Here is a 21,724-nt window from a genome sequence, read left to right as displayed (position 1 = left end):
TTTTATGTCATTTCCCTGCTATTATCCATGCGCCTATAGGAAAGCTTTGGCTGTATAATTCCACACTGAAGGCAAGGAATGAAGGGAAATGACCTAGGTCCTTCCCCAGGCCAGAGCATTAAATGGGTCCTGCCTGTGTTTGTATGGAGTCCCAGAAGAGGGGAGATAGCAGAAATTACTGAGAGACCACCAAGGTGGGTCTCCCTTCACTTTAGTTAACCATGAGCCAGTTAAGCTGTCTTTTGTTAAGAATGCCAAGGATGCAGCAGTGGGGGACAGGTCTCATTTTGCAAACACACCACCACGTACTTTGTTAAAATGCACCCTGCCCCTACTGGAGACCAAACACTGCTCACAATAAGCAAGGAAAGCCTCTGCAGACAACTGGGCTGAAGGAAAAAGAGGCCAAGTGTCAACAGCAAAGCATACACAACACACATTACAGACACCCCCAAAAGAGCCAGGCTCTGGAGAACAGAGGACACTGCACTTCGGGACACTACAGAACCTCTTCTTGCTCTTTAAGAGCAAGAGAAGTAGCTGACTTTCCTAACACAAAGAAGAAGACACAGAAAGTCAGTCAAAGTGAGGAGACGGAGAAATATTTCCCAAATGAAAGAACAGGACCAAATCACAGCATGAAATCAAAGCAAAATGGATATTAGTAATATTCCTGATAGAGAATTTAAAGTAATGATCAAAAAGGTGCTCACTGGACTTGAGAAGAGTGGAGGACAGCAGTGAGACCCTTAACATGGAGATAAAAAGAAAAAGAACCAACTAGAAATCAAGAACACAGTAAATGAAATACTACTTAAAAAAAATTTTTTTTAATGTTTATTTATTTTTGAGAGAGACAGAGACAGAATGTGAGTGGGTTAGGGGCAGAGAGAGAGAGGGAGACATAGAAGCAGAAGCAGGCTCCAGGCTCTGAGCTGTCAGCACAGAGCCCAACGCGGGGCTCGAACTCACAAGCTGTGAGATCATGACCTGAGCCAAAGTCGGACGCTCAACCGACTGAGCCACCCAGGCGCCCCTGAAATACTACTTTTTAAAAAATGCTTATTATTTCTTTTGAGAGAGAGAGAGAGAGAGAGAGAGAGAGAGAGAGAATCCCAAGCAGGCTTTGCACTGTCTGTGCAGAGCTCAATCCCATGAACCATGAGATCATGACCTGAGCTGAAATCAAGAGTCAGACGCTTAACTGAGCCACCCAGGTGACCCAAGGCTCCATTTTCACATCAGGCCTTCAAAGCTCTGGAAAAGATCCCTGCCCCTGGAAATAAAATTATATCCAGCTCTGTGAAAGGGCTACTATGAAGCCACAGATAAAGTAAGGCTTCATACAGTAAGAAAAGGGGAGGCAAGAAAGAGATCACTGGTCATTTTTAAATTAATAAACAAGGATACATTTCAAAGTCAAAATCAAAGCTCTTGTAAATTCACTAAGAAAGAACCCAGCACCTCAGAGCAGTTCTGACTTGTGAGCATGCAGTGGTCATTCTCAGATTTTCAGGGCTACCTCTGCACTTTCCTCTGGCATTAAAGCCTTGTGGTCGCACAGGACCAGGCACCTTATGGAATACTACACTTGTACCAGAAAAACACACAAGAGTCTCCCACTCTAGAGTGCTACTCAGCCACTGAACCACAGGACCACTTCTCTCCTCAATATCTACTTTGTTTCTTTGTTTTGCACCTTCTATCCACAAGCACCGCATCATTTCTACTTCTGCCTTCTGGTGGCCTGTCCAATGCTGTGGTGGCAAAGCTTTCCCTAGTGTCTTTTCCTGCCCTCAATGGGTGATCCAGGTCAAATGGTTGGTTTGCACCTCTTCCTTCAGATGATATTCCCAGTCATCTGCTCAAAAGCATAGGCCAAGCTCCACTAAGGCCATACCCAAGCAAAGTGCTGGAGACTCTGAGGAACTGAGTCATAGTTTTTGCCTTCCAATGTTCCACAGTTAATTGAGAACAGAGCACACCAAAAGGTGATGAAAATGCAGTATTGTCAGTGCCATTTAAAGTAAATACAGGGGGGATTCTAGGGAAGATGGCAGCGTAGGAGGATGCTGGGCGCACCGTGCATCCTGCTGATCACTTAGATTCCACCTACACCTGCCTAAATAACCCAGAAAACCACCAGAAAACTAGCAGAATGGAGTCTCCGTAGTCCAGAGACTACGACAGGCCTCAGTTTGGGGACAAAGGCGCTCGCCAGCGCCATCTCCCTTGCCCATCCCCCAGTCAAAATCCCAAAGGGAACCAGTTCCTGCCAGGGAACTTGCTTGCTCCACTCAAACATCCAATGCTGTGCTTCTGTGGAGCCACCCCTCCGGCGGCGGGTCTGACTCCCTCCCGCTGCCACAGGGCCCCTCCTGAAGTGGATCACCAAAGGAGAAGCGAGCTAAGCCAGCCCCTCCTGCCCCCGTGCACCTTGCCTACCCACCCCAGCTAATACGCCAGATCCCCAGCACCACAAGCCTGGCAGTGTGCAAGTAGCCCAGACGGGTCACGCCACCCCACAGTGAATCCCGCCCCTAGGAGAGGGGAAGAGAAGGCACACACCAGTCTGACTGTGGCCCCAGCGGTGGGCTGGGGGCAGACATCAGGTCTGACTGCAGCCCTGCCCACCAACTCCAGTTATACACCACAGCACAGGGGAAGTGCTCTGCAGGTCCGCACCACTCCAGGGACTATCCAAAATGACCAAACGGAAGAATTCCCCTCAAAAGAATCTCCAGGAAATAACAACAGCTAATGAACTGCTCAAAAAGGGTTTAAATAATATAACAGAAAGTGAATTTAGAATAATAGTCATAAAATTAATCGCTGGGCTTGAAAACAGTATAGAGGACAGCAGAGAATCTCTTGCTACAGAGATCAAGGGACTAAGGAATAGTCAGGAGGAGCTGAAAAACGCTATAAACGAGATGCAAAATAAAATGGAAACGACCATGGCTCGGATTGAAGAGGCGAAGGAAAGAATAGGTGAACTAGAAGATAAAATTATGAAAAAAGAGGAAGCTGAGAAAAAGAGAGATAAAAAAAATCCAGGAGTATGAGGGAAAAATTAGAGAACTAAGTGATGCACTAAATAGAAATAATATACGCATAATTGGTATTCCAGAGGAGGAAGAAAGCGGGAAAGGTGCTGAAGGTGTACTTGAAGAAATAATAGCTGAGAATTTCCCGGATCTGGGGAAGGAAAAAGGCATTGAAATCCAAGAGGCACAGAGAACTCCCTTCAGACGTAACTTGAATCGATCTTCTGCACGACATATCATAGTGAAACTGGCAAAATACAAGGATAAAGAGAAAATTCTGAAAGCAGCAAGGGATAAACGTGCTCTAACATATAAAGGGAGACCTATAAGACTCGTGACCGATCTCTCTTCTGAAACTTGGCAGGCCAGAAAGGAATGGCAGGAGATCTTCAATGTGATGAACAGAAAAATATGCAGCCGAGAATCCTTTATCCAGCAAGTCTGTCATTTAGAATAGAAGGAGAGATAAAGGTCTTCCCAAACAAACAAAAACTGAAGGAATTCATCACCACCAAACCAGCCCTACAAGAGATAAGGGGGATCCTGTGAGACAAAGTACCAGAGACTTCACTACAAGCATAAAACATACAGACATCACAATGACTCTAAACCCATATCTTTCTATAATAACACTGAATGTAAAGTAAATACAGGGACACTTACTCCACACTGGGATTGAGGAGGAAGACCAAGGAAGATTTGCAGGAAGAAGTGAAATCTGGCTTAAGATCTGAAGAAGAAATTATAGTTAACTAAGGAAAACAAATGGCATTCCAGGCAAAAGGACCTGCATGTTCAAAGTCTAGGAAGAAAATGAAAGCATGACATGTTCCAGGAACTGCAAGAGGATGAATGTGGCCAGAGCAAAGAACGTAAGGGAACGTAGTGATGGGCGATAAGGTACATGGGCAGGGATATGTTGTGGAGAGCCTGGTATATCATGCCAGGAATCTGTGATTTTATTCTGAAGGCCTGAGGGAGATATTGAAGAAATAACCTCATGGACCCTCCTGTGGCAGAGAGGGTCAGTTGTCTAACTAGCCCTGTGCCCTTGAGAGTTGCACACCCAGCTCACTTGGCAGAATGGCCTAGAGATGAAACACCTGGGCTCTGGAGCCAAACTCCCTGGGTTGGAAATCCTGTTCTGCCTTGGACAAGTTCCTAAACCTCTCTAGACCTCAGTTTCTTTATCTGTAAAATGGGGATAATTATAGTACCAATCTTGGAGTGCAGTTATGAGGATTAAATGAAATAATACATATAACGTATCAGGCGCCTAGAAAGTACTTAATACATAGTAGCTATTATGCCTTATTACACACAAAAACTCTCACTATATGCTAGGCACTGTTCTAATAAGTAACTAAGTATTAACTCGTTTAACCCTCACAACAACTCTATTATGGCTGGCTAGAAAGAGCTACGAAAACCTCTTAAATAAGACTGACAAGGCCAGTAATCAGCTCAACCTGGACAGAGTTCCCATAAACACAGTGGGAATGGGGCAGTGCGACACTCCCCTCAAAACACAAGTTTCTGGCTGGACTGGAGTGATTGATACGTGTGTGTGTGTGTGTGTGTGTGTGTGTGTGTGTGTGTTGGGGGGAGTGACAATGAGAGACTGTGCCCTGTATCAGGCCAATCCCCTCCAGCTGCGGAGCCAGCTTGGCCTGTGGGTAGAAGAGTGGCTGTGGAAGGGTCTTGTATGAAGACTTGCCTCCAGCAAGAGACGCCTCCTCACATGGGCCCGGCCTGAATGAGGGGTAAATGCATACCCCTAGCCCTGTCCCCTGCCAATGTGGTCTGTTTAGAAGGCCTGGCCTGGGAGCTGTCTGGACCAGCACCTCATTTCAGCCTGGAGATCACTGCCCTCCCAACTCTTTCTTCTCCACAGCCCCCAGATGGTTAGAGGACCAGGTCCGGTCCCTTCTTTCTCCCAAACGGTCTGTCATCTTTCCTTATAGGGAAAGTACCTGAGGACAGACATTCCCATGACCCTGCAAGGGGCATACAGAGCAGCACCCCACATATGCCCTATCACCTCTGTTGACGGGGCTGGCCATGTGTGTGATTCACCCCTGGGGGAGGACTATAGGGTGGTCAATGGGTGAGACCAGTCTTGGGTCTCCAGCATTCCTTCAGCCCCATCAGCTTTGGGACAAGCAGTTCATCTAGTACTCATGTTTTGAAGGGCGGCAAGTGCCTGCATGCCTCTACCCTTGCCCTGTGACTGGTATGCCCATCACACACCCTGATTCCAGCAGAGGCTGTGTCACTAAGACACACTACAACCCAGAGTTGCATAAACAAGTAAATGATAAGGGGAAATGATGTGTGTTAGAGACTCCTATATGTTTGTGCAGGAGCCTGTGTGTCTTTGTGCCTAGAATTGTTTTTCTGTGCCACTGTGTGGACACATGCCTGTGTGCCCTGCATCTCCATGCACCACCATAATCAGCACATGCTAACACAGAACAATTTAAAGCCCATTCTACTGGAGCCATTAACACACTATACCCAGATGACTGGGTTACAATATATAATCACCATGATTTTATTACCAGGTAATGGACTTCTCCCTGAGCCTCCCTTCACCTGTGAATGCCTCTACAAGTCCCCACCATAGCCAGTGTCACTGATAGAGTGAGGTGAAGTAGTAAGTTGAAGATGTCCTTTTCTTTTTCTTTTTAAATAAATAAACCATTAATGTGTATTTATTTCTTATTTATTTATTGCAGGGCCAAAAATTTTGCATCATCTGCATAAAATACAGCCATAATGCATCTTTTATGATTTTCAGTTTTGGTTTGTTTTCTTCTTTTCCCAGTTTTAATGAGAAAAAAAATTGACGTATATCACTCTATAAGTTTAAGATGTACAGCATGATGGTTTGATTTACATGTATTGTGAAATGATTACCACAATAGGTCAGTTAACATCCATCAAATCATATAGATACAATAAAAAGAATAAAAAACAAAAAAAGTTTTTCCTTCAATTAGAACTCTTAGGATTAACTCTCTTAACAACTTTTCTACATATCATAGAGCAGTGTTAGCTATAGCCAGTGTGTTGTACATTACAAATTTGTACAGTACAAACTTCTTGCAACTGGAAGTTTGTACATTTTGACCACCTTCTTTCATTTCCCCCTCCCCCCCACCCCCACCTCTGGTAACTGCAAGTCCGATCTCTTTTTCTGAGTTTGTTTGTTTTTGTTTTTTGTTTTTGTTTGTTTCTTTAGATTCCATGTATAAAGGAGATCATACAATATTTGTCTTTCTGGCTGACATGCTTCACTTAGGATAATTTCTTCAAGGTTCATTCATGTTTTCTCAAGTGATAGGATTTCTTCATTTTTTTATGGCTAAATGATGTTCTATTCTGGCTATATATGCCACAACTTCTTTATCCATTCATCCATTGATGGACACTTAGGTTGTTTCCATGTCCTTGTAAACAAGGCTGCTATGAACATGGGGGTGCAGGTACCTTTTTGATTTACTGTTTTTATTTCATTTAGATCTATTCCCAGAAATGGAATTGATGGATGATATGGCAGTTCTATTTTTAATTTTTGAGGCACTTCCATACTATTTTCCATAGTGGTGGCACCAATTTGCATTCCCATGAATAGTGCACAAGTGTTCCCTTTACTCAATATCCATGCCAGTATTTCTTGTCTTGCATTTTTGACAATGGCCATTCTAACAATCATGAGGTGATATGTCACTGTTGTTTTAATTTGCATTTCTCTAATGACTAGTGATGTTGAGCATTGGTTCATGTACCTGCTAGCCTTCCTTATCTCTTTGAAAAAATGTGTTCAGGTCCATTGTTTAATTGGCTTGTTTGTTTGTTTTAGCAACTGAGTTCTACGAGTTCTTTATTTTCTTATTTAATTTTTAAATTTTAATTACAGGATAGTTAACATACAGTGTTATATTATTTTCAGGTGTACAATATAGTGATTCAACAAATCTATACTCGTGCTTTGTGTGAGTTTATATACTTTGCATATTAACCCCTTATCAGCTATATGGTTTGCAAATATTTTTTTGCCATTCCATACGTTGTCTTTTCACTTTGTTGATGGTTTCTTTTGCTTGCAGAAGCTTTTTAGTTTGATGTAGTCCCATATGTTTATTTTTTGTTGTTTGTGTTTTAGGTGTAATCACCAAAATATCATCACCAAGACCCATGTCACAGAGTTTTGTTTTCTTCTAGGACTTTCATGGTTTCAGATTTTACATTTACTTTTCTTATTTTTTATTTTTTTGGATTCTTTAATTTATTTTTTTAAATTTACATCCAAGTTAGTTAGCATATAGTGCAACAATGATTTCAGGAGTAGGTTCCTTAATGCCCCTTACCCATTTAGTCCATCCCCCCTCCCACAACCACTCCAATAACCCTCTATTTGTTCTCCATATTTAAGAGTCTCTTATGTTTTGTCCCCCTCCCTGTTTTTACATTATTTTTGCTTCCCTTCATTTATGTTCATCTGTTTTGTCTCTTAAAGTCCTCATATGAGTGAAGTCATAGAATATTTGTCTTTCTCTGACTGACTAATTTCACTTAGTGTAATACCCTCTAGTTCCATCCACGTAGTTGCAAATGGCAAGATTTCATTCTTTTTGATTGCCAAGTAGTACTCCATTGTTTGTGTGTTTGTGTGTGTGTGTGTGTGTGTGTGTGTATATATATATATATATATATCAATATATATATCACATCTTCTTTATCCATTTGTCCATCGATGGACATTTGGGCTCTTTCCATACTTTGTATATTGTTGATAGTGCTGCTATAAACACGGGAGTGCATGTGTCCCTTCGAAACAGCAAACCTGTATCCCTTGGATAAATACCTAGCAGTGCAATTGCTGGGTTGTAGGGTAGTTCTATTTTAAATTTTTTGAGGAACCTCCATACTGTTTTCCAGAGTGGCTGCATCAGCTTGCATTCCCACAAGCAATGCCAAAGAGATCCTCTTTCTCTGCATCCTCACTGACACTATTCTTGCCTGAGTTGTTAATGTTAGCCATTCTCACAGGTGTAAGGTGGTATCTCATTGTGGTTTTGATTTGTATTTCCCTGATGATGGGTGATGTTGAGCATTTTTTCATGTGTCGATTGGCCATCTGGATGTCTTCTTTGGAGAAGTGTCTATTCATGTCTTTTGCCCATTTCTTCACTGGATTATTTGTTTTTTGAGTGTTGAGTTTGATAAGTTCTTTATAGATTTTGGATACTAACCCTTTATCTGATATGTCGTTTTCAAATATCTTCTCCCATTCTGTCGGTTGCCTTTTAGTTTTGCTGATTGTTTCCTTTGCTGTGCAGAAGCTTTTTATTTTGATGAGGTTCCAGTAGTTCATTTTTGCTTTTGTTTCCCTTGCCTCCAGAGACGTGTTGAGTAAGAAGTTGCTGTGGCCAAGATCAAAGAGGTTTTTGCCTGCTTTCTCCTCAAGGATTTTGATGGCTTCCTGTATTACATTGAGGTCTTTCAGCCATTTTGAGTTTATTTTTGAGTATGGTGTAAGAAAGCAGTCCAGGTTCGTTTTTCTGCACGTGCTGTCCAGTTTTCCCAGCACCATTTGCTGAAGAGACTGTCTTTGTTCCATTGGATATTCTTTCCTGCTTTGTCAAAGAGTAGTTGGCCATATGTTTGTGGGTCTATTTCTGGGTTCTCTATTCTGTTCCATTGATCTGAGTGTCTGTCTTTGTGCCAGTACCATACTGTCTTGATGATTACAGATTTGTAATCAGCTTGAAGTCTGGGATTGTGATGCCTCCTGCTTTGGTTTTCTTTTTCAAGATTTCTTTGGCTGTTCGGGGTCTTTTCTGGATTCATACAAATTTTAGAATTATTTGTTCTAGCTCTGTGAAGGATGCTGGTATTCTTTCGATAGGTATTGTATTGAGTATGTAGGTGAGTTTGGGTAGTATTGACATTTTAGCAATATTTGTTCTTCCTATCCAGGACCATGGACTATTTTTCCAATTTTTTTGTGTCTTCTTCCATTTTTTTTATAAGCTTTCTATAGTTTTCAGTGTTTAGATTTTTTTCCTTCTTTGGTTAGATTTATTCCTAGGTATTTTATGGTTTTTGGTGCAATTGTAAATGGGATAGATTCCTGGATTTCTCTTTCTGTTGCTCCATTATTGGTGTATAAGAATGTAACTGATTTCTGTGCGTTGATTTTATATCCTGCCACTTTGCTGAATTCATGGATCAGTTCTAGCAGTTTTTTGGTGGAGTCTTTTGGGTTTTCCATATAGAGTATCGCCTGTGAAGAGTGAAAGTTTGACCTCTTCCTTGGTGATTTGGATGCCTTCTACTTCTTTGTGTTGTCTGATTGCTGAGGCTAAGACTTCCAATACTATGTTGAGTAACAGTGGCTAGAGTGGACTTCCCTGTCTTCTTCCTGACCTTAGGGGGAAAGCTCTCAGTTTTTCCCCATTGAGGATGATATTAGCAGTGGGTCTTTCATATATGGCTTTTATGATCTGGAGGTATGATCCTTCTATCCCTAGTTTCTTGAGGGTTTTTTTTTATCAAGAAAGGATGCTGTATTCTGTCAAATGCTTTCTCTGCATCTATTGAGAGGATCATGTGGCTCTTGTCCCTTCTTTTATTGATGTGATGGATCATGGTAATTGTTCTGTGGATATTGAACCAGTCCTGCATCCCAGGTATAAATCCCAGTTGGTTGTGTTGAATAATTTTCTTAATGCATTGTTATTTCTGACTGGCTAATATCTTATTGAGGATTTTTGCATCCATGTTCATCAGGGAAATTGGTCTATAGTTCTCCTTTTTAGTGAGGTCTTTGTCTGGTTTTGGAATCAAGGAAATGCTGGCTTCATAGAAAGAGTTTGGAAGTTTTCCTTCCATTTATATGTTTTGGAACAGCTTTAAGAGAATAGGTATCAACTTCCTTAAATGTTTGGTAGAATCTCCCTGGAAAGCCATCTGGCCCTGGACTCTTGTTTCTTGGGAGATTTTTGATTATTATTTTGATTTCTTTACTGGTTATGGGTCTGTTCAAACTTTCTATTTCTTCCTGTTTCAGTTTTGGTAGTTTATATGTTTCTAAGAATTTGTCCATTTCTTCCAGACTGCCCATTTTATTGGCATATAATTGCTCATAATATTCTCTTATTTTTGTTTTTATGTCTGTTGTGTCGGTTGTGATCTCTCCTCTTTCATTCTTGACCTTATATATTTGGGTCCTTTCCTTTTTATTTTTGATCAAACTGGCTAGTGGTTTATCATTTTTTTTTAATTCTTTCAAAGAACCAGCTTCTGGTTTCATTGATCTGTTCTACTGTTTAGTTTTGTCTTTTCTTTTCTTTTCTTTTCTTTCTTTCTTTCTTTTTTTTTTTTTTTGGTTTTGATAGCATTGATTTCTGATCTAGTCTTTATTATTTCCTGTCTTCTGTTGGTTTGGCGTTTTATTTGCTGTTCTTTTTCCAGGTCTTTAAGGTGTAAGGTTAGGTTGTGTATCTGAGACCTTTCTTCCTGCTTTCGGAAGGACTGGCTTGCTATATACTTCCCTCTTATGACCACCTTTGCTATGTCCCAGAGGTTTTGGGTTGTGGTGCTATCATTTTCATTGGCTTCCATATACTTTTTAATTTCTTCTTTAACTTCTTGGTTAGCTCATTCATTCTTTAGTAGGATGTTCTTTAGTATCTAAGTATCTGTTATCTTTCCAATTTTGTTCTTGTGGTTGATTTCAAGTTTCATAGCATTGTGGTCTGAAAATATGCATGGTATGATCTCAATCTTTTTGTACTTGTTGAGGGCTGATTTGTGTCCCAGTATGTGATTTTTCTGGAGAATGTTCCATGTGCACTGGAGAAGAATGTAAATTCTGTTGCTTTAGGATGAAATGTTCTGAATATATCTGTTAAGTCCATCTCGTCCAGTGTGTCATTCAAAGCCATTGTTTCTTTTTGATTTTCTGTTTAGATGATCTGTCCATTGTTGTAAGTGGGGTGTTGAAGTCCTTTACCATTATGGTATTATAATAAATGAGTTTCTTTATTTTTGTGCTATATATATATATATATATATATATATATGGGTACTTTCACATTTGGAGCATAAGTGTTTACAGTTGTTAGGTCTTCTTAGTGGGTAGACCCCTTAATTATTATATAATGCCCTTCTTCATCTCTTGATAGTCTTTACTTTGAATTCTAGATTGTCTGATATAAGTATGGCTACTCCGGCTTTCTTTTGTTGGCCATTAGCATGGTAGATGGTTCTCCATCCCCTTACTTTCAATTTGAAGGTGTCTTTAGGTCTAAAGCGGGTCTCTTGTAAATAGCATATAGATGGATCTTGTTTTCTTATCCATTCTGTGACCCTATGTCTTTTGATTGGACCATTTAGCCATTGACGTTTAGAGTGAGTACTGAAAGATATGAATTTATTGCCATTATTGTACAGTTTGAGTTTCTGGTGACGTTCTCTGGTCCTTTCTAGTGTTTGTTGCTTTTAGTCGTTTTTTTTTCATCTTTTCTCCCCTCAGAGAGTCCCTGTTAAAATGTCTTGCAGGGCTGGTTTCGTCATCATGAACTCCTTTCATTTTTGTTTGTCTGGGAAACTTTTAATCTCTCATTCTATAATCTATCTAGCCTTGCTGGAGAATTCTTGGCTACAAATTTTTTTCTGACTCAGCACATTGAATATATCCTGCCACTCCTTTCTGGCCTGCCACATTTCTGTGGATAGGTCTGCTGCAAACCTGATCTGTCTTCCCTTGTAGGTTAAGGACTTTTTTCCCTTGCTGCTTTCATGATTCTTTCCTTGCCTGAGTATCTTGTGAATTTGACTATGATATGCCTTGTCGATGTTTGGTTTTTGTTTAATCTAATGGGAGTCCTCTGTGCTTCCTGGATTTTGATGTCTGTGTCTTTCCCTTGGTTATGAAAGTTTTCCACTATGATTTGCTCACACAACCCTTCTACCTCTTTTTCTCTCTCTTCATCTTCTAGGACCCCTATGATTCTGATGTTGTTCCTTTTTAATGTGTCACTAATTTCTCTAATTCTTAAATCGTGCTCTTTCGCCTTAGTCTCCTTCTTTTTTCTGCTTCATCTTCTCTTTACGTTTGTCCTCTATATCGCTGATTCGATGCTCTGCTTCATCCATTCTTGCCGAAATGGCATCCATTTGAGATTGCAGCTCAGTTATAACATTTTTTATTTCATCCTGACTAGATTTTACTTCTTTTATCTCCACAGAAAGGATTCTAATCTATTTTCGACTCCAGCTAGTATTCGTATTACTGTGATTCTAAATTCTGGTTCAGACATCTTGCTTGTATCTGTGTTGATTATGTCCCTGGCTGTCGTTTCTTCCTGCTCTTTCTTTTGGGGTGAGTTCCTTTGTTTTGTCATTTTGAAGGAAGAAAAGGAATTAACAAGGTAAAAAAAATTTAAATTAAAAAATTAAAAACACCACACACACACACACACACACACACACACACAAATCAAATAAATGATGTTAGATCTTAGGTGTGTTTTGATCTGGTTGTTGAAAGGAGCTTGATAGATTAGAGAAAAAAGGAGGGGAGAAAGGAAAACGTTTGAAAATTTGAAAAAATGGATACAATGAAATAGGATAAAATGAAATAATGGAAGTAAAATAAAATCTGAGAAAAAATTACAAGAAATTAAAAATATGTAGTAGAAAAACATTAAAGAAAAATATTTTTAAAAATTTTAATGTTTCTTATTTATTTTTGAAAGAGACAGAGTGTGAGTGGGGGAGGGGCAGAGAGAGAGGAGGACACAGAATCCGAATCAGGCTCTAGTCTCTGAGCTGTTAGCACAGAGCCTGATGTGGGGCTTGAACTCACATGCTGTGAGATCATGACCTGAGCTGAAGCTGGGAAGCTCAACCAACTGAGCCACCCAGGCACCCCAGAGAAATATTTTTAACAAAGAATACATTTTTTTTCTCTTTCTGTTTTCAAGAAAAAGAAAAGAAATGAAAAAGGAAAAAAAGGGGGGAAAAAAGAAAATTTAATAGATGGTTCAGCAAACAGACTGAAATACAATTGAAATTACATCGTTTTCCCATAGAAGTCAAACTATGATGCATTTTATAGTCCGTGAACTAAGCAGAGGGAGAGACTTGTGGTGTTCCTGAAGAGCAAAGTTGGCCCAGTTGGGCGGGGCTTAGTGTAACGGCTCCATTCTCCACTAGATGGTGCTGCTTAGCTTACTGGGGTGGATTGTTGTGGCTCTTGTAGGTGTGTATGGGCATGCGTGGGAGTGGTGAAAATGGTGTCACCCATCTACCCAGTGTCTAGTATTGGAACTCTGTTCTCCCTGATCAGCAATCACACACCTGTCCTTTGTCTCTGGCTTCCATCCACTCCCCGTTTTTACACTGTCCATGACCAAGCCATCAGGTTACCAAGTGGCACCTCCCTCCTGAGTTTTATCTCAGATGTAGCTGTGTATGTCCAAGGTTACTTTTCAGCTATACAATCAAATCTTAGAGATGCCTGGGTAGCTCAGTCGGTTAAATGTCTGACTCTTGGTTTCAGCTCAGGTCATGATTTCACAGTTCATGAGATCGAGCCCCATGTCTGCAGCTTTGATCCACTCATTTCTGAGGGACTGCGGCTTTGATCCACTCAGACAATGATCTCACCAAACAATGACTGGGTCCTGGATGCACCCAAGAATGTTCATGGGACCATGCTGCTTCCGATGCCCAGAGACTGTGGCTGGGTTCCCGCCAACACCAGAAAAAGTTCACACGATCGTGTAGCGGCAGTGTTTCAGGGATTATGGAAAGTCACAACATCCATCTGGCACCAAGCATCACCCTTAACAATCTTGTTCCAGCACCAGCGAATGTGGTTGTTCTCTGGGGTCTGCTGGGACTGGGTGGCTGCATAGCCTCTACAAAATGTCCTTCAAGTAGGGGAACCACCTCTTCCCAAGTGGTCCTAGGATCCCCAGACCTACTTTGCTGCTGGGTATTCGCCCTTCCCACCAGAGCACCACCAGGTATCGAGCTTTGGGGTTTCAGACCCTGCACTCTCCCTGTTTATAGAGTCTTAATGGAATTTAAACCCTCTCCTTTCTCCCTTTTTAGTTCAGTCCCTGTGGCTGTTTCCACTTTTCCACTTTCTCTCCAGCTGCTTTTGGGGGAGTGCCTTTCCAGAACTCCCCCCCATCTCTGTCCTCTCTCTGCAAGCAAAAACATCTCCCTGCTCTCCACAGCTTCTTTCTCCCCCAGTTCACCTCTCTGGTGCCACGTACCTGCTGAGTTCTGTGGTTCAGGTTGTACAGATTATTGTGTTAACCATTGAATACTTTTTCTAGGTGTGCAAGATGGTTTAGTGTTTATCTGGCTGTATTTCATGGGCATGAGACACAAAAAAAATTTCCTTGTTGTTCTGCCATCTTGGCTCCTACCCTCAGATTTTACATTTAAGTCTTTAATCCATTTCAATTTAATTTTTGTGAGTGGTGTGAGATAAGGATCCAGTTTTATTTTTTTACATATGAATAGTCAATTATCCCAGCACTATTTATTGAAAAGACTTGCTTTTCTCCACTGAGTACTCTTGGTTCCCTTGTCAAATATTAGTTGACTGTACATGCTTGGGCTTATTTCTGGGATCTTGATTCTGTTTCATTGGTCCATTTGTATGTTTTTATGCCAGTACCACACTGTTTTGATGACTATAGCTTTAAATCAGGAAATGTAATGCCTCTGACTTTTTTCTTCCTTTCAGGATTTGTTTGGTGTGGGTGTCTTTTGTGGTTCCATATAAATTTTAGGAATGTTGTTATACCTATGTAAAAAAATGCCATTGAAATCTTGCCAGGAATTACATTGAATGAATAGATGGCTTTTGGTAGTATTAATATTTTAACAATATTAATTCTTCCATTCCATAAACACAGGATATATTTTCATTTATTTGTATCTTCTTTGATTTCTTTTACCAGTGTCTTGTAGTTGTCAAGTACAGATCTTTCACCTCCTTGCTTTAATTTATTTGTAAGGATTTTATGGCTTTTATGCTATTATAAATGGGGTCAATTTCTTTCATTTTTAGGAATTTTGTTGTTAGTGTGTAGAAATCTACTGGTTTTTGTTGTAGTTAATTTTGTATCCTGTAACTGCACTGTGTTCATTGATTAGATCTAACAGTTTGGTTTTATTTTTGGTTAAGCATTTAAGGATTTTCTATATATAAAAGCATGTCATCTGCAAATAGAGACAATGTTACTTCTTCCTTTCCTATTCTGATATTTTTATTTATTTTTCTTGGCTGATTGCTCTAGGTAAGACTTCCAGAACTATACTGAATAAGAGTGGTAAGAGTGAGTTCTTTTGTCTTATACTTGATCTTGGAGGAAAAGCTTTCAAACTTTCACCATGGAGTATGATGTTAGCTATGGGCTTGTCACATATGGCCTTTATTATGTTGAGATATGTTCCTTCCGTGCCAAATTTGTGAAGTTTTTATATGAATTAGTTTATATGAGTTTTTATATGAATATGTTTAATTTTGTCAAATGCTTTATCTGTATCTACTGAGATGATCCTATGATTCATTTATTCTATTTATGTGATTGATTGACTTGCATAGGTTGCATCCCAGGGATAAATCCAAGTTGATCATGGTGAATGATTCTTTTAAAGTGTGTTGAATTCAGTTTGCAATATTTTGTTGAGAATTTTTGCATCTATATTCATTAGGGATATTGGCCTATAGTTGTTTTCTTTGTTTGTTTTGTCTCTTGTTGTTTCTTCTAGTAGTTTTTCTGGGTTTGGAATCAGGGTTATGCTAGCCTTGTAAAATGTTTTGGGGAGAGTTTCCTCCTCTTTGAATTTTTGAAAGAATTTGAGAAGATTTGGTAATTATTCTTTAAATATTTGTAAAATCCACCATTAAAGCCATCTGGTCCTGGGCTTTTCTTTGTTGGGAAGTTTTTGATTACTGATTCAATATCCTTACTAGTAATTGCCCTATTCAGATTTTCTATTTCTTCCTGATTCAGTGGCAGTAAGTTTTAAGTTTCTAAGAATTGTTTCATTTCTCTCAGGTTTTCCAGTGTGTTGGTATAATATTCTTTTATGACCCATTGTATTTCTGTGGTATCAGTTGTAATGTTTTCTTCTTCATTTATAATTTTGCAGATTTGAGGTTATTCTTCCCTTGCTTAGTCTAGCTAAGGGTTTGTCAATTTGTTTATCTTTTGAAAGAACCAACTCTTAGTTTGTTTAATCTTCTCTGTTGTTTTTCTGTTCTTTATTTTATTTATTTCTGCTCTAATATTTATTATTTCCATTCTCCTGTTAACTTTGGGCTCAGTTTATTCTTTTTTGACTTCCTTAATGTATAAATTTCAGTTGTTTTGGGGGATCTTTCTTGCTTTTTCTTAACATAAGCATTTAATGCTCTGAATCTCCCTCTTGGAACTGCTTTTGCTGCATCCCATAAGTTCTGGTATGTTGTATCTCCATTTTCATTTGTCTCAAGAAATTTTATTATTTCCCCTTTAATTTCTGTTTTTGCTCCATTGGTTATTCAGGAGAGTGTTGTTTAATTTTCATGTGTTCATAGATTTTCTAATTTTCCTCTTGTTATTGATTCCTAGTTTCATGCCATTCTGGTCAGAGAAGATACTTGATATGATTCTAATCTTGAATTTACTAAGGCTTGTTTTATGGCCTAACATATGGTCTCTCCTAGTAATGTTCCATGGCACTTGAGAAGACTGTATATTCTGCTGTTGCTGTATAGAATATTTTGTAGAGATCTGTTAAGCCCATTTGGTCTATGGTGTTATTCAAATCCACTGTTTCCTTATTAATTCTCTGTCTGGATTATCTATCCATTGTTGGGAGTGTGGTATTAATGTTTCCAACTGTTATTCTTTTAGTGTTTATTTCTGCTTTTATTCCTGTCAGTTTTTGCTTTATATGTTGGGTGCATAAATATTTATAATTGTTTTATGTTCTTGATGTATTGATCCCTCCATTAATATATAATGGCCTTTCCCCCTCTTTTTTATCATTTTTAGTTTAACGTCTATTTTTTATATAAGTATATCTACCTCTGTTTTGTTATTGTTGTTGTTGCTACCATTTCCTTGAAATGACTTTTCCTGTCCCCTCACTTTCAGTCTATGTTCATCTTTAAGGCTAAAATGAGTTTCTTGTAGGCAGTATTTCTTTAAATCTTGTTTTTTTAAAATCCATTCAGCCTTTCTATGTCTTTCAACTGGAGAATCTCCAGTCTTTTTTCATGTTTTGATGTATTTTGGTATCAGTATGCTTGAGTTCTTTATCATGCTCTTTTCTGTAATTGCTACAGGTTTTTCCTTTGTGGTTACCATGAGGCTTACATAAAATATCTTAAAATTATAATACCTTATTTTAAGCTGATAACAACTTTTTTTACATTTAATTTTATTTTTGAGAAAAAGAGAGAGCACAAGCAGGGAAGGGGCAGAGAGAGAGGGGAGAGAGAATCCCAAGCAGGCTCTGCACTGCCAGTGCAGAGCCCAACACAGGGCTCAATCTCATGAATAGTGAGATCATGACCTGAGCCAAAATCAAGATTTGGATACTCAACCAACCAACCAACTGAGACACCCAGACACCCCAAAGTCATAACAACTTAACTTTAATAGAACTTGTAAACTTTACACTTTTATTTCTCTTCTCCTTACATTTCAGGTTATTGTTATTAAAAGTTACATGTTTTTATATTTTGTAACTAATAACACTTATAGTTATTTTTACTACACTCATTTTTTAACCTTTATACTATAGTTTAAGTGAATTATTCACCACCATTAACAAATTACAGAATATACCTTGAGATGTCTTTTTCAAATAGCACTTGATAATAATAATAATTTTTTAAAGTAAAAGTTTATTGTATAGGGGTGCCTGGGTAGTTCAGTCAGTTAAGCACCCAACTCTCAGTTTTGGCTCAAGTCATGATCTTATGGTTTGTGAGAATGAGTACCACATCAGGCTCTGTGCTGACAATGCAGAGCCTGCTTGGGATTCTCTCTCTCCCTCTCTACCCCCCACCCACTCATGCTTTCTCTATATCTAAATAAATAAATAAATGAAAACTTAAAAAAATTAAAAAAGAAAAAGTTTATTGGTTTAATTTTAGGCCTCGTAAAAAGATATTTATATCAAATTCACCCCATTAAAGCACTCAGAACAAAATATTCCAGGTGTCCAAATGTATGCATCAAAACAACCAGCTCAAAATATCATGTACCTGTGTGTGTGTGTGTGTGTGTGTGTGTGTGTGAGAGACAGAGAGACAGACAGAGACAGAGACAGAGACAGAGAGAGAAAGAGAGAGAGCCTCATGTGAGTAAAATAAGGGTCAGTGGATAAATGCTCCCTTTATGAACACTTTGGTCAGCCCAAGTACCCATAGACCTGAGGGCCTTGTTTGGTGTATGTAGTGTGTGTCCATGAGTGCAAAGGTGCTTATCACCATTGCCCACAGAAATAGTCTGCCAGAGCGTTTTTATCTGTGCCCTTGACTTTACATTTGGCTGGGGTGAGGAAGTAAGGCTGATCCACGGGGAGAAGAGCTGCTATTTGCACCCCCTCCTCACCTTTTCATTGCTGTCATCAGTCTAGCTAGCCTTTCTAACACAGTGCCTCCAGTGGAAAGTCATAAAATGCTTCATAAAAGATAAGGGAGCCTGATGCCACATCTGCTCAGGCTGCAAACCCCAATAGGGTGAAATGAAATTGAAGAGTATGGGCCTTGTGAGATGCCAGACTTTTAAGATTTTACTGAAGGAGGAACCTAGCCTCCTTCAGTGCAAGCACACTGGCATTCTTGGCAGTATGGAGGAGTGAGGGCTGGGAGGGTGGAATAGAACTGGGTGGGGAGAGTGCAGACAGGCCTGCAGTGGGACTAGGCTGACTGAGTGGGCTTAGTCTTGGTCTGTGGACAAGCTTCAGGACGCATGGACTGGGTCCAATTCAAACATGATATGTGCTCCAATGCCATCCATCATCCCTGCTGTACCCTTGCTATGGGTGGGACTCTGAATTCTCTTGCCTGGGTGATTGCATTGGTCTCTTCTAATCTTCCTGTGGCTCTTCTCTCCCTCTGCAGTCCATGATCCACACAGTGTCCAGAGTGAGCCTTCTAAAACAGGCTCAATCTCATCACTCCCAGACTGAAACCCTTTGCTGGTTCCCTAGTGTCTATGACAGCATTTCTCAAACTCTGTGGCCTGGGATAATAATTGGGATCTGGTGACAAAAGAGGCTTTAAGGATAATACGTTAAAAGAATGCTGGGCTCAACAAAGTAAAGCAGGCATCTTTATTGCAGGATGGATCAGCACTTCTATTGTAATAATGTGTACTGAGGCTCAAGGCTCACTAAAACCCTCCTCTACTTCATCTTTCTCATAGGACATTGTGTTCAACAGAACCCATTTCAGGAAACACTGGCTCAGCAGGTCTCTGGGACCTGGTGCCTGCTTGCACCTCCAGCCCCTGTGTCCACTAATGCTTTCCCCTCAACTGAAATGCCTTCCTCAACCCTTCATTTTCCTAATTCCTACTTATCTGTGAGGACTTTTAGACTGTACCTCCCTCAGGAAAGCTATCATGGCTATGCCCACCCACTACGCATCTCTCAGTCTCCAGGATGTGCTTATCTCTGACTTCTCAGTAATGGCCATGTATTAAAATGATTTCTATATTTGTCTCCTGAATAAGATTTTTAGCTCCTTGTAGGCGGGGTCTCAGCTGTATTTAACTCTGGGCCCAGAGCCCAGCACAAGGCCTGCAAGTTCTCAGTAAATGCTGGATGGAGAGATGGGACAAAAAGAGCAGCAGGGAAAAAAGAGAAAGAGAGCTTAAGAAAGAGAAGGATAAATGAGGCGCCTAGGTTGCTCAGTCAGTGAGCGTCCAACTCTTGATTTCAGCTCAGGTCATGATCTCAGGGTCATGGAATTGAGCCCAACATCAGGCTCCATGCTGAACGTGGAGCCTGCTTAAGATTCTCTCTCTCCATCCCTCTTCCCTTCTCCCCACCCCTCTCTGTCTCTCTAAAATAAAATAAATAAATAAATAACAAAGCAAAGGATAGAAAGAGAAAATGAGGGAGCAAAAGCAAGTACATTTGACCCTTGAACAATGTGGGTTTGAAATGCATGGGCCCACTAATATGTGGATTTTTTATAGTACAAGATGGTGAATGTATTTTCTTTTCCTTGTGATTTTCTTAATAACATTTTCTTTTTACTAGCTTACTTTATTGTAAGAATACAGTTATAGTATATAATAAATATAACATTCAAAATATGTGTTATGTTATCAGTAAGGCTTCCACTCAACAGTAGGCTATTAGTAAAGTTTTGAGGAGTCAAAAGTTATACATGATTTTTTTTTTACTATATGGGGTGTCAACATGTTCAATTCCTACATGTTCAAATGTCAACTATATGGAAGCTTTTGTTAGGAAGCCCTCAGAATGCTCCAGGTTCTATGTGTCAAGTTAATAGACTTGAAATTGAACAGTAGTACATTATATAAGATACTCTATTCAGCTTTAGTAAGAATCAACGATTATTCTTAGCTTATTGACATCCAGTGATGCTTTAGCCCACAAACAACAACAGGGAGGCCAGTACATTGGGCCAGTCCAGCCTACTAATTCAGCAGTGTTCACTAATTTGAAAAAACAATGTCTGCTAAAAAGCTTAGGTGGGCCATCCCCCTGGTCAGGTGACCCTCATTTGGCCCTCATGCAGCACGTGTCAGTGTCAGGTTCCACTCCACTGGGGCCTTTCCCATAAACTGCTGTAGTGCTTCTATGGGAGGATTAGACCTGAGGACACACCCATATCTATAGAAGGACACTAGGGCATCCTAGCATCCATGCAGGTGATACACCTCTTTCTCTACATCTGTTTCCCTCTCCTTTTTTTCTGAGGCTCAGAGTTTGGAAGTGGGGAAAAGAGATACTAGAAAGCAAGGCCAAGGTTAGAGTTTGGATGGGCTTCCTTGTTGACAAAGGACTAGCCTTCCTAGAACCTGGCATAAAATAAGTACTCAAGGAATATTTGTTAAATAAGTGAGCCTGGGTCAGGGGATATGAGTTTGGGGCTGGAGTGAAATTCAAGGAGTACCTCAAGGAGTACTCACTTTTCCCAAGTGAGTGGCTGATGTGGCTACAGGGCCTGAGTTTCTACCACTGCTGGTCATCCTTGGGGTTGAAGCATTGTGTTTTGAGAGGACTCCTTTGAAATGCAAACATTTTACCAAAGAGGAGAAACCAGTACTTAGTCAATTCACATTTGTCTATCAACTTGCCCTAATATCTGTTGATTAAACAAACACTGGGTACCTATAAAGTGCCAGATCCTGCATCAGGTGGACATAGTCCTTGCTCTGTTGAACTCGCAATCCTATGTTCAAGATGCTTCCATGTGGGCACTAGCCCATTTGAAGAAGGGTAGGGTTTCCCAGCTTGATCTGAAAGGTTTCACTGCTAACTCATTTAATGCTTATTCATTGAGTGTGTACTACCTATTGTCCTTATTCTGGTGATAAAGCAGAGACCAAACTTATTGAACATCTTTGCCCTTAGTGGGACTTCTGCTGAGTGCAAAGGAC

This window comes from Felis catus, chromosome X (assembly GCF_018350175.1).
Source record: "Felis catus isolate Fca126 chromosome X, F.catus_Fca126_mat1.0, whole genome shotgun sequence".
In the NCBI taxonomy this organism is placed as follows: Eukaryota; Metazoa; Chordata; class Mammalia; order Carnivora; family Felidae; genus Felis; species Felis catus.
Note: the sequence above shows the minus strand (reverse complement) of the source record.